The sequence below is a fragment of the Periophthalmus magnuspinnatus genome, chromosome 24 (assembly GCF_009829125.3).
Source record: "Periophthalmus magnuspinnatus isolate fPerMag1 chromosome 24, fPerMag1.2.pri, whole genome shotgun sequence".
NCBI lineage: Eukaryota > Metazoa > Chordata > Actinopteri > Gobiiformes > Gobiidae > Periophthalmus > Periophthalmus magnuspinnatus.
In genome coordinates, this window is record NC_047149.1 from 21,375,341 (window position 1) to 21,389,657 (window position 14,317).

A 14,317-nucleotide genomic window follows, 5' to 3' on the forward strand; every position below is an offset into this window, starting at 1 on the left:
CTTATCCTCTTAATATTTATACAGTTTGCACAAGCCTTTTATTTACTCCCATCCCAAGACAAACACATTCTTGGGAACACAACATCATGGCAGCGGTGAGAAACGGAGACACAGCAGTTTAAATAAATAAAAAAGAAACTCCAAAGCAGCAGTAGCGGTGGTACATGTGTTGTATGTGTTGTATCTCCTGCTTCTCTTTCCACGCTCTGCCATGTTTGTTTACTGTCTGTGGTGTGAACATCTCTGCATGGCTGCAGCCTTCACATCCACACATGTCTCTGCAGGGTCGCACCAACACGGCTTTTATGCCATAGCCCCCTCCTCCATTTCTCTCTCTCTACCTCCGTCCTCTTTCTCTCCCCCTTTATCTCTGTATGCCTCCTTTCTCCTCTCCCCCTCTCTGCCTGCTTTCTCCTCTCCCCTCCACTTCTCTCTCTACGTCCCTCCCTTTGTTTACCCTTTTACCTCTATCTCTCACTCCCTTTCTCCACTCCCCTCATCTTTTTCTTCTCCCTCCCCTCTGTCTCCTCATCTCTCCTTTGCTCCCCTTTTCTTTACCCTTCTATCTCTATCCATCTCTCACTTCCTTTCTCCTCTCCCCCTCTATCTCTCTCTGCCTCCTTTCTCCTCTCCCTCTCTCTTTACCCTTCTATCTCCATCTACCGCTCACTCCCTTTCTCTCCTCTCACCTCCTCTTCCTCTCCCTCTCAATCTCTCCTCCCAACACTCCTACTTCCTCTCCTTCCCTCATCTCTTTTCTACCTCCACCTTCTTTTCCTCCATCTCCCTTCCTCTTTTTCTCACCTCACTATCTCTTTCTTGCTCCCTCTTCTTCCCCCCTCTCTCTCCCTTCTCAACCCCCACAAATGTTTCTTTCTCTCTCACCCTCTCGGTCTCTACCTCCCTCCATCCTCTCCATATCTCCCTCCTCTCTCCTCCTCTTCCCCCCTCCCATTTTATGTTTTTCTGCCTCACTCTTTTCCACCTCTCTCTCTCTACCTCCCTCCATTCTCTCATCCCTCTCTCTACCCTACTCTCTCCCCTCATTCCTCCTCCTCTCTTCTCCATCTCTCTCTATACCTCCCTTCTCACTGTACCATCTCTTATCTTCCTCATCTATCCCTCCCTCCCCCTCTCGAGCTCTCCCCTCTTCCCCCCTCCCATATTATCTCTTTCCACCTCACTCTTTTCCACCTCTCTCTCGACCTCCCTCCTCCTTCCCTCCATCCCTCTCAACTCCTCCTCTCTCCTCTCTTCCCCATCTCTCTCTGTCCCTCCCTTCTTACTGTACCATCTCTCATTGTCCTCATCTATCCCTCCCTCCCCCGCTCCATCTCTCCCCTCTTGACCTCTCTCCTCTTCCCCCCTCTCATATAATCTGTTTCTTCCTCTCTCTCTCTCTATACCTCCTTCCTCTTTCTCTTCATCCCTCTCAGCTCCTCCTCGCTCTCTCCTCTCTTCCCCATCTCTCTCTGTACCTCCCTTCTTACTGTACCATCTCTTATTGTCCTCATCTATCCCTCCCTACCCCTCTCCATCCCCCTCTCCATCCCTCCCCTCTTGACCTCTCTCCTCTTCCCCCCTCTCATATAATCTCTTTCTTCCTCTCTCTCTACCTTCTTCCTCTTTCTTCATCCCTCTCAGCTCCTCCTCGCTCTCTACCTCTCTCCTCTCTTCCCCATCTCTCTCTGTACCTCCCTTCTTACTGTACCATCTCTTATCCTCCTCATCTACCCCTCCCTCCCCCTCTCCATCTCTCCCCTCTTCCCCCCTCTCATATAATCTCTTTCTTCCTCTCTCTCTCTATACCTCCTTCCCCTTTCCCTCCATCCCTCTCAACTCCTCGCTCTCTCCTCTCTTCCCCATCTCTCTCTGTACCTCCCTTCTTACTGTACCATCTCTTATTGTCCTCATTTATCCCTCCCTCCCCCTCTCCATCTCTCCCCTCTTGACCTCTCTCCTCTTCCCCCCTCTCATATAATCTCTTTCTTCCTCTCTCTCTCTCTCTATACCTCCTTCCTCTTTCTCTTCATCCCTCTCAGCTCCTCCTCTCTCTCTACCCCTCTCCTCTCTTCCCCATCTCTCTCTGTACCTTCCTTCTTACTGTACCATCTCTTATCCTCCTCATCTACCCCTCCCTCCCCCTCTCCATCTCTCCCCTCTTGACCTCTCCTCTTCCCCCCTCTCATATAATCTCTTTCTTCCTCGCTTCTTTCTCTCTCTATACCTCCTTCCTCTTTCTCTTCATCCCTCTCAGCTCCTCCTCTCTCTCTACCCCATCTCTCTCTGTACCTCCCTTCTTACTGTACCATCTCTTATCCTCCTCATCTACCCCTCCCTCCCCCTCTCGCCCTCTCTCTTCCTCCTCCTCCACCTCTCTTCTCTCACTTCAGTATTAGCCTCTCACAGTGCAGCCCTCAAAGCCACATCTTAACCCACTTCTTCACATAAATCCCTCTCTCACAGTCCGGGGCACTTAAACAACAATGTGCTGGTTTGAAAGCCGTGCGTTTGCTACCAGATATTTGTACAGTCCTTGTTCTAAAAGTATTAACGTATTATCTAACTAGTTAATTAAATTTGTGCTGTTTTGCCACTGCAGATGTTGTGCCTAAAAAGTTTCTTGTTTCAAAGCAGCATAATCAGACCCAGTTTTATGTAAAGTAGGTCTGAAAACATTCCTCATTTGAAAAGATTGAGTCCAAAACAACAGTTATGGCCGAAATGTCCCTCACGCAGCATCGATATTTCCTCAATTCAACCGTAATCCTGCGTAGATCTATGGAACATTTCAGCAGTTCAGCTTTTAAAAGACGTTTCAGATCATATATAAAGAGAAGATCGTGTATATAGACGACAGAAGCAGGTCAGTGCGAAGGGGAAATGTTCTTGATTGGATGATTTTGAAGGAAAATAATCGAGTGTACGCTCTTCCAATTCGAACACGTAACGAATAATAAAACATCGCGTTGTCGTGTGGCGTTTGCTGACAGTCGTATTCTTGGCGTCATAATTTGTAAACAGGGTGAGGTATTCATGAGTGTTTCATCATTACTTCTATCATAATTTTAGGTGAAATTTTAATCTGTTATGTGTCTGAAGTTCATGACTACTATAACTACTACTACTACAATTATTACTACAACTACCACTACTACTTGTGTAAAAATGTAAAATAGCAGTGGCATGTCAGAGTCTATTAGGCCAAAAATACAATATTACTACTACGACTCCAACTACCACCACTACCACAACTACTACAACCACTACAACAATGACTACAACTACGACAACTACTATAACTACTACCACGACTACTACGACCACTACTACAATTACTACCACCACTACTACAACTACTCCCATTACTACAACTACTACCACTACTCCCACCACTACTACAACGACTACTATCACTACCACTACTACTTAAAGTATGTAAAATAGCAGTGGCATGCCAGTCTATAAAGCCAAAAATACAATACTACTACTACTATGACAACTACTACTACGACTCCAACTACTACTTCTACCACTACAACAACAACTATGACTACTACGACAACTACCATCACTACTATGACCACTACAATGACTACAACTACTACTACAACTACAACAAAAACTACTACCACCACTACTACAACTACTCCCATTACTACAACTACTACCATTGCCACTACCACTACTACTTAAAGTATGTAAAATAGCAGTGCCATGCCAGAGTCTATAAAGCCAAAAATACAATACTACTACTACGACAACTACGACTCCAACTACTACTTCTACCACTACAACAACTACTACGGCCACTACAACTATGACTACAACTACTACAACTACTACCACGACAACTACCATCACTACTATGACCACTACTATGACTACAACTACTACTACAACAACTACTACCACCACTACTACAACTACTACTCCCATTACTACAACTACTACCATTACCACTACTACTTAAAGTATGTAAAATAGTAGTAGCATGCCAGAGTTTATATATAAAGCCAAAAATACAAATATGTGATTCTTGCTTAAACACTTTCAAAATCTTCTGAACTTAAACAAAACAAGGGAAATTAGCTCATCAAAAACACCAGACGACATTTATCAGTAAGACAATGTTTTTTTTTAAAGTGACTGTTGTATGTGGAAGAACAAGTACAATTTATTTTTTGTCTTTTCAACATTACTATGCCCTTTACGCACAACCTTCCTCGTCAAAACCCGCACAGATGGGAACAATGACCAGATCTCAAAACCAAAAAGTCCAAAAACACCAAGCGACTACGATGAAAATAGTTAGCGACAGTGCGGATTTGTATTTTAAATTAGCCCAAAAAAAATTCCTTAAGTTCCCTTGTGTACTTTGACTTTCATATCCAATTTTTTTGCATGTATTCGCTGTATACAACCAAAGCCTTTCCAGATATTTCACACAAACTTATTATCACTTTGTGTGTAGTATATGGGGCATGGCAGCTCTAACGCTCTTCCACTGATGAGCAAATAACGCCATTTGAATATGTCAGTTGTGTATTCGCATGCTCTTCCTCTCTGGCCCTATTGCATAACCAGTGGCGCATTCATGATCCGTGAAAAAGTGCGAATCTTTTTTGCTTGGGTGATCTCAGAGGTCAGTGCAGAGAAAGAGAAAGAAAGAAAGAAGCGCAGCAGTATGGGTGGAGGCTGCAACCGGACAGGCGGAGGAGAACAAGGTTAGCGGTGGTGGCTTGATACGGTAACTGAGAAGGGACAAAATTGTGCAGTGGCGCAGGGAGATTGGTCTATGGCCCACGTCTATTGTCTGGGGAATGGGCCCGAACGCCTCAGGGGGAGAAAGAGAGGAGTGTGATATAATATAATGTAACAGAGAGCTCGCGAAAAGAAGAGGGAATATGAAAACGGTGAAGTGGGTTGGACTCTGTTAGACCGATTCTACACCGACTTGTTGATTTATTCTTGGTATTTGTGCAAACCCTCAGTCGTCCAGGTCTGATCCATAGCAAAAGACGAAGTTAAAATCTGTCAACTGGACAAATCGTTGTGAGAGTGAAGATGTTTCTGCTTCTTCAGGATGGAGTTATAGATGGGGAAAGGTTATGTCTCAAGCCTCCATTCCTGTATAACGAAGTATTCTCTTTCCTAACAAAAATAGCTTCTTTAACTCCCCTCTCAAACCATTTCTTTTCTCTGGCGAAGATCTGAACTTCACTGTCTTCAAAGGAGTGGTTAGTGGCTTTGAGATGGAGATGTACAGCAGACTGGTGTCCTGAGGAGCTCTCACGCCGGTGTTGGTACATCCTCTTTAGTTTCTCCAATGTACCGCTCACTGCACTGAATGGAGTAGACGACATTACTTTGTTGGTGGCTTGGGGTTTTGTCCCTCTCCCCCATTATTAGTTACTGAACAAAAGGTAAAATGTAGCTGTTAACTTGAAAACTACCGCTTCATGACATCACAAAGAGGAACAGAGCGTTTTGATCTTTGGAGATATAGACAAATTTATAATAAAGGATTACTCAAACATATGCGAATGAAACAAAACACAACTCCAGGTATGTTTTTGATGAAGCAACAACATTCTAACATGGCTAAAAGCTCATAAGAGTCAATTTTGAATAATATAGGAGCTTTAATATAATGCTTTTGGGATTGCTGTGAGGTGATATGATTCTGTCAGTGTTAGCTTGTGACCGACTGTAGTAAAAAACAGACTTTAGGTAGCAGCCGTTTGTGTTCGTCTAAAACAGCACAACAGAATTTAACACTAAAGATTCAGTTTGTTCACAATACATATTCCAAGAGTGGAGTTTGGACTCTTTTTTTTTTTCTAAATTGTTATAGTATTGTAATGGTGGAAGTGTTACTTAAGTAAAACTATAAATACCAGAGCAAAAAAATTCTAAAAGTATCACATGAAAAAATCTACTTAAGTAATAGGATTGTTACTCAAACATGTGTGAATGAAACAAAACACAACTCCGGGTGTGTTTTTGATGAGGCAACAACATTATAACATGGCATAAAGCTCACAAGAATTGATTTTAGATAAGATAGGAGCTTTAAATTTGATAATATTAAACAATTTGAACATTTGTCTTTCTTACATCTGTCTTTCATATATAATTCTCATATGTGTGGTCCAACCCATAAAAAAATAAAAATAAATAAGAAAAAATAAAGAAAAAATAAAATAAGAAAATTGTGCTTTTTTCTTTCTTTCGTTTTTTTTTTTTTTTTTTTTTAACATACGTTTCATCCTTCAGGTTACATTAATTGATTCAAGATGATCCAGACAGATTCTCTTACGTACTCGTACTTCTTTGTTTAGTTTCGGCAAATACTTTTACTCTTATTTGTATAACGTCTTAGACCACTACTTGCACTTCTACTCGAGTAATATTATTTTGAAGTAACCATACTCGTACTCCAGCACATTTTGTCTCCTCCCCTTCATACAAGTGACACTTATACGACTGTGATTAACCCTCTGCAAATGTTGTTCCTTTTCTCCATGAAACACTTCCAAAGATCAAACAGAATCAGTCAGAATATCAATATCTTTTCATCTAATACAACAGCAGAACTATTTATTTCGCATCTCCTCACACTCTTTCTCTGCATCTCTGTCCAATTCTGATAATATTGTCGCATAATGGCTAGCCTCACTGCTCAGGCTAAGCATAACAATTTGCTCACTAGAAGATAATGGCATTCATTAGCCTGGAACCCAGACTGTTCTCTGTATATTTCAAATATATCTCTCAATCCCGTCACCACCTCCTCCTCCTCCACGTCTCAGGCCACACTCAGACAGAGCCATGTAATCAGGTTTTGTTATTGCTCATTGGTCATTTGTCATTTAGAACAAAATCAAACTTCTATCACTTCAGAATAACAGTGTCTGAAGCTCCATCCCAAGTATTTATGGTATGTTTTCCTTTATATGGACTATTACACCTGTCAATCAAGCTCATCTGAACTAAGAATTAAAGGGCTCATATTAAGTTATGTTCAGATCTATGTTATAATGTTGTTTCCTCATCACAAACAGACCTTGAGTTGTGTTTTCTTTCATTCACACATGTTTAACACACAAATTCTGCATATTTAGGCCGAGCTCTTCTCTAAAACTTAAAACACTCTGTTCCACCTTGTGATGTCACCATGTGGTAATACAGGAAGTGCTCCACTCTGTTTTAAAACTCCATACACTTTCAGTAGGAAGGAACTTCCAATCTCTGCTGATCTACAGGTAAAAGGAGCTGTTAACTTGAAAACTACCACTTCATGACATCACAAGGTGGAACAGAGCATTTTGAGCTTTGGAGATGTAGACCGACTATTATAGTAATAAAGGATTACGTGTGTGAATGAAACAAAGCACAACTCCAAGTATGTTTTTGAGGACGTAAAATATTCTAATATGGCTTGATGCTCAAAAGAGTCAGTTTTGAGTAATAAAGGACCTTAAGCCAACATGTTTTTTTGTAAAATATATAAAAAATAATAATAATAAAAATAAAATAAAAACAAATAAAATAAAATAACACGTGGGGAAAAAAAACAACAAAAACAAAAATAGAAATATATATATATATATATATATATATATATATATATATATATATATATATATATATTAAAAAAACAAAAACATGGTACATTGTTACTATACTAAACATTATATAACTTTACATTTTTATGCCCAAAAATCTAAATAAATTCTCAAAACTGGACAAATGGCAGCACTGGAGCCAACTTTATAAAGCTGCATATTTAGATTCATATCATCAAGTAACAACAGAACACCAAAAGATCACACCAAAGAATATGAGGTACGTCCCTGGAGTATAGCTAGTGAAACCTGATGAAACTCGCACAATTTACCTTATTTCTTGACAATTCACTTCAAAAAGAACTGACACTATTTCAAGACCATCTCTCCTGTCTGGGCCAAGACTCAGCGGCGGATTGAAATTTCAGAAATAAACAAAAGCCCCAGTGTTTGGAGCAGGTCTCTTATATTCTGCACTCATATTCTGCGACCGGTTGAGTAGCAGCCGGCCAGTGCGGAAATCAATTTGGCCAATGCCCTCAATTTAAGCAACTCTGAAATCCACCGCGAGGATCATTTCAGGTTGAGCGTCTGGCCATTAATAGTCATTTATCAACAGCACAACCACTGCATGCCAACGTCAATAAGAAGCAGCTGGGGCTCGAGGCCGATGTCTGGGCGAAGTTGGAGAACTCATTTACATTGGTGACAGCGCACCGGTGTAAACAAAGCAAACCTCTAATGACATCAAGCAACACAACTTTACTCAATTTGGGTTTTGGACGAGAAAATAATAGAAGAAATGTATCGTTTAAAAGGTAAAATAACAAAAGAAGTAAGGAGAAATGGAAAGGAATTACCATGAAATGCTGAAAAGTCTAGCGCTTGGCTGTTGCTATACGCAGTTGTGATTAAGGTCTGCTGGAAAAGTGTCTCCTGGTACAGCACTGCATTATGGGATACTATAAAAGGCGTACTGTGTAACTTTTCGAGTGGAAGGTCCGCCACCTGCTTGCATTCTGTAGATATTTTATTGGTTTGGCTGGAATGTTCCACAGTATGGCATTAAACCTTTGTATCTTTCACCCTGGACACAAGTAGAAGACACCAACAGGCCTCTACAGGTCAGATCTGTGGAGAGGCAACCACACCCACAATGGCAATGCAATATCTTGAGGAGATTTTGAGGTACTACAATCACTTTCAGCTGAATAAATGCATTTAGGTTAAGTTTAATGCCATACTGTGGGACATTCCAGAAAGCATTAAGGCAGGGGTGTCAAACTTAAATGCACAGAGCGCCAAAATTAAAAACTGAGACAAATTCACGGGTTAACTCAGTATTTATTGAAAATTGATACTGGCAGCCAGCTCTAATGCACATTTGATATGATCTCACGGGGCAAATATAATTAAACTGTGGGCCAGATTTAGCCCCTGGGCCTGAGTTTGACATATGTGCATTAAGGCAATATCATCTCCACGTAGACGAGCAAACACCTGACGCCCCCAAAGAGCAACGTTTAACCTGCAGCTGGTCCAGTGAGTACACATATACAGTGCGCAATTTTTATTTCGAATGGATTTAAATTTGTTGACTTTGAGGGTAAGAAAACACAATTGTTGATACTGAACTAAAAATTACGAGAAGGTAGAGAACAGCAAGACAACCCCAAATCACAATCTCCAAAGTATCAAAGGGGTAGAAACTTTTTTCCAACTTTCGAAAGGGTTTAATTACCTTGTCGCTTCAGTAATTTAGAGTGTATTTTCCTGTGCTGGTGCGAGCTGTGCAGTGAGGTAGAGCCATATATCCTGCTTGTGTTTGGGTGGGTTTGGGGCGCTCAGCTCAGAGGAGGATGTCCCCAGTATTACATAAATCCACTCAGAATCCTGCAGCAGTGAAAAGGGCCAAAAGCCAGTCTCTTCATCTTACACCTGTCTGATGTGAGTTCACTGTGGACATGCAACTTTGTGCCTCAAGAGGAAGACGGGGGAACTGCAGGGAGGCATGGATTATTGGTGAAGTTTGGGTGGTACTTTGATACTGGTACTGTGGTATTTTATGTAGAAGCTGCCCAAAGTTTTGTAAGTTTTCTTCTTCTCACTCCTTTTCAAGCTTAAATAAGATGTGAAATATGCATTAAGAGCACGGGATACGCATGTTTATTAATCTGCTCAAAATAAATAAATAAATGAAAATAAAAATTTGAAAAAAAATAAAATGAAAAAAAAATATTAAATTAATTTGAATGCCTATTTTTGAGTCTTATTTTTCTTGCTTTTATTTTCTGTTCATTTAATTATTTTCAGATCTTTTAATCCTACTGCTGTTGTTGTTCTCCATTGTGGGACAAGTCAGATCTGTGGTGGAGGCGAGCCCACTCACATTAGAATTAATTTTTTTCATGGTATTGGGCAGTAAAATATCTCTGATGAAATACCTGCACAATAGATGCCAGAAGATTAAAGCCTTACTGTGTAATGTTCAAATTAAAGGCACCAGAAACTTATAGAATGCAGCTTGAATGAATACTAATCTATAACACATAACTTTCAAGCCTGACCTATTGAAATGTTTAGCTAGTTCTCACATCTCGAAGTGTACGCAGACACTGAGGTGAGGTGAGTCAAGCGTCTTGCCCAAGGACACAACGGCAGCATTCATTTGTGGGAGCTGGAATCGCACCGTTAACCTCTGGGTCAGTGGATTTGACCGCTCAACCAATGATGTTTACGTCAAGAGAGCAGGATTTGAACTGCCAACCTTCGGATCAGTGGACAAAACTTTGACCAACTGAGCAACTATCGCCACCAAGCAATTTTGCTAACATGCTAACAAAGTAGAATTATCTTTATCAGTGTTTTTTTTATGTCTTACACAGTTGCTAACACTAACGAACGTCTTTTAGCTTAGCGATGATGTCTTTTTCCAGCTCGGGCGTTCTCTTGGGGTCAAACTGGGCGCCACAGCAGACATTTCTAGACTTCTGGCCACTGGGGCATTACTCGTTTAAAGTGCCTCTCTGGACTTCTAGGCGGCGAGAGTCAAGCCCTAAGTCTAATCCGTTTCTCCACTCTCCCTAATTATCCCTCAAAGTCCTGCCCAAAAGTTGCTCTCCCCCCACACAGCTCGCACATACCAGCAGAGTTTGAGCACTATTGGGATCTTCTTGGCAGTGTCTTCTCAACCCACGCCTGTCATTCCATCTCCAACCGCGACTCCAGCTCTAAGTCTGTTTCTGTCACTGCTAGTCATCTTTCAGTCTGCCATCAGTCTCCCAACCCGGGCGTCCAAATTTGAGCATTTTTTTTTATTCTAGAAATGTAAATGAGTGGAATGAATGAAAAGGAACAGCTTGTTTGTTGGGTTGTATTTAAGATCTGAAAATCAAAATCGAATTGTTTTAAATAAATGCAAAAACATGGAAAAAACTCGTGGCGTACATAGATTTGCCCATTGGTCCTACGTTAAGATTTAATGCCTGCTATATACCGTATTTTCTGGACTATAATTCGCACATTTTTTCATAGTTTGTTCATATATTTAACATACAAATCATATATCCCTCATTATTATGCAGTTTTTGGCTGGTGCGACTTATACTCCAGTGCGACTTACTCCCCGGAAAATACGGTAGTTATAATCTATGACAAATGTGGATCTTTATGCTATAATTTGCACAGTTTAAATTGCAATATTCAACTAAAACAACTTAATAAAAGAAATAGGTCTGCTGTCTTTCAGTGTTAGAAAACTGCGGTGTCCAATCGGTGCTGATGTCGCCCCAAAATATCGTCACAACAAAAAGCCGTGGAACTGTCGGCCACTCCTAAAAATATGTACCAAAATGACAATGCGACGCTCCAAATCCTACGTGTATCTTCGATTAAGAAACTAAAACTGAAGAACAAAGTAAGTAAGCGATTAAAGATTGCTCAAACATAAAATAACTCCAAATACAACTTCGAGAAGGTAAATGAGAAGGAGAAACAACTATAACATGGTTAAAAGCTCTGAAAAGTTTGCAGAATTGGTCCACTTTAAACACATCCCTTTGTCAGATCTGTGGAAAGGTGACCCCAAGGTTTCAAGTTTGTTTGTTTTTTAAACTTTAAATAACTTCCATCCTCCAGCTAAGTTAGTCCTCCTGACCAAGCCTATAGATCAAGATGTGGGGATTGGGCACCAAACTGCTCCTGACAGTTTGCCCCAGTGGCTTTGAAAGATGCTTCAAACGCAGTGGATAAATTTCCCTGCGGGGACAAATAAGTTCAAAAGTTAAATTTCACACTGTGGAACATTCTTTCTTTCCATGGTGACAAGCTGGTTGCAGAATTAAGCCTGTCATGATAACACATTTTGAACTACGATATATGATGTCTATGCCCTTATGCCACTGACACAATTACCCTAAAGCAGGATTTCCCCAAAAAAGTTGTCTTTATTTGCAGTATTTTTAAAGAACATCAGCTGCAATATATCAACGAAAAATGTAATGAGCCATAGAAGTTATTTATTCCAGCCTTTAATGTTAAAATGTTCAGAAAAGTACAAAAAAGCTCCCAACTAGTACAAAGAAAGAGTATCCATGACCCCAAAACATAACCGTTCCATCTGTCATATACTGAATAAGTCAATATTGTAATTATCGAGGCAAGTCTAGGCAGAATCCCATCAGAAAATGTTTATATTGCGCCTTTAGATCATTATGGTGAACGCATATAACCACTAAGATAAGAACTTACGATCTTGCAGGCAGCAAACCAGTGAAACAACGTACATTTTCCGCGCCATAAGATTTGCCATATTCGTATCGGTCTAGTTGAATTTTCAAACCCTGAGGAGTCCTATTCCAGGCAGCGTGGTGGTCCCATCTCTGACCTTGAGCTAAACCGTCTTAGATTCTTAAAACCAGCCAATGGGGAAGAACATAATGATGTCACGAGCCAGTGGCACCAAACGGATGCTCATCGACTGCTCTCAATGGGGCCGTTATGACTTTATTAGCACCAAAGATATTCAAGATAAAGACAATTGCAAGTCTTACAAAGAAGATCAGATATTTCTCATGTGGTAAATGGACCACGGCAGGTTGCTAAGTAGAGCGTAGATGGTAAGTAGAGCACCATTCCAGAGCCGGTGTCATGGTGTATAAAAAGTTTGCTATAACATCAAAGCTTAGAACAAAGAAGCATATGTGAACCAAGTATAATAAAGGCCCCGATTTCACCCCAGATAGCAAAGCAGCAAAGCAAATTCCCCATGTAACACTAGTCTTTGTCTCCTTTTTCCCATTAGAACAGCTATACTAACATTTTTACCTGAATTTTAATGATTTCTAGACAATAAGATGTAACTGTCAACCAAAAATAAGTGTAGATTCTTTAATATCAGAGGTTTTAAACTAATTTGGAGATCAAAATCATACTATAAAACTGTTCAGAAAGGTCCTTTTTGTTCCATTTTTAGCTTCGAATGGCATCTGGGTTTTGTTGTATTAAAGTCCTTCGGCACAAGGGATGGAAAGAAGGGAATTTGTATGTTGAGTTTACCATTATCTACATCATTAGAGCTCTAGTTGCAAATGAATAGCCACCAGCCATATGCAGACATAAGCTAATAATCATCATAATCTTTTAATATGCTAAAAACAGACCAGATATTCCATTATAATTGCATTTCAACACTGCAGCAGACTGTATTATTGTTGTAGCTCTCAGTTTAGAATGGGATGGACTCTCTGCAGTGAGTGTAGTCCCCCAGCCTCCCACTATCGATGCCCTCTGACCTCCTCTCTAGTTGCACACATCACTGCAGAGGCTTGGATCTAATGACACAGGGAGGTAGTATCTTTGTACTGTCCGCATCATCATCTTTTCTCCATTAAAGTTACGTAAGGTCCATGCTCCTTCAACAAGTCACTGTCATTTTGGTATAATCTCAAATTGTACTGGTAAATGGTCACATTTTTGAAGGTTTTTTGACCTTCGAGGCACTCAAACACGCACATTCATACACCGGTGTACGCAGACATTGGGGGCAAGATGGGTTAAGTGTCTTGCCCAAGCATACAACAACAGCATTTATCTGGGGGAGCTAGAATCGCCGTGACAACCTGTGGGTCAGTGGATCAGAACGGTCAACCAATGTTTATGTCGAGAGCAGGATTCAAACCAAAAACTTTCAGATCAGTGAACGAAAACTCTACCAACTGAGCTACTTTCGCCCCTTAGGCATTATATTTCCATCACAAAGTTTGTCGCACATATATTTTGTGTTAAGATTGCAAAAAAAATACATCGTGCAAATGAAAAAAAAAGCAAAAATGTAATTATTTGAAACGTCTTTAACACAACCGCAATGAAATATCGAGATAACATAGAAATTCCATTAAAAACACAATTAGATCTCCACAAACCATTGCCAATTTGAAAGAAAATTGGGTCTAACCTTGACTTACAACTCTATATCTTATGCAGCTACTGAAACTGAGCTTAATAAAATATATATACACTCAATCTGCATGTCTGTAGACAGCTGAAAGCAAACTGGGACACCCCAAAGAAAGCCCAATGGATTTCACAACACGTGGCCAGTGCACTACTTCAAAACATCTTCATATGGACCACAAGGCAAACCACAGCGGGATCCACAACTCCAGCAGACTGCCCAAATACCCTGATGCAAGTCTACTACACCGCAAGTTCCAATGGGAGAACCACTAAGTTACTATAGTTGCTTA

At 40.5% G+C, this 14,317-nt stretch overlaps 1 protein-coding gene across 1 annotated transcript in view; it reads right to left on the minus strand.

Annotated features, from left to right (window-relative positions):
* The window catches only part of LOC117392670 (neurexin-3b-like), a 565,984-nt gene that overhangs the window by 529,420 nt on the left and 22,247 nt on the right, over window positions 1-14,317 (minus strand). The window lies entirely within an intron of this gene.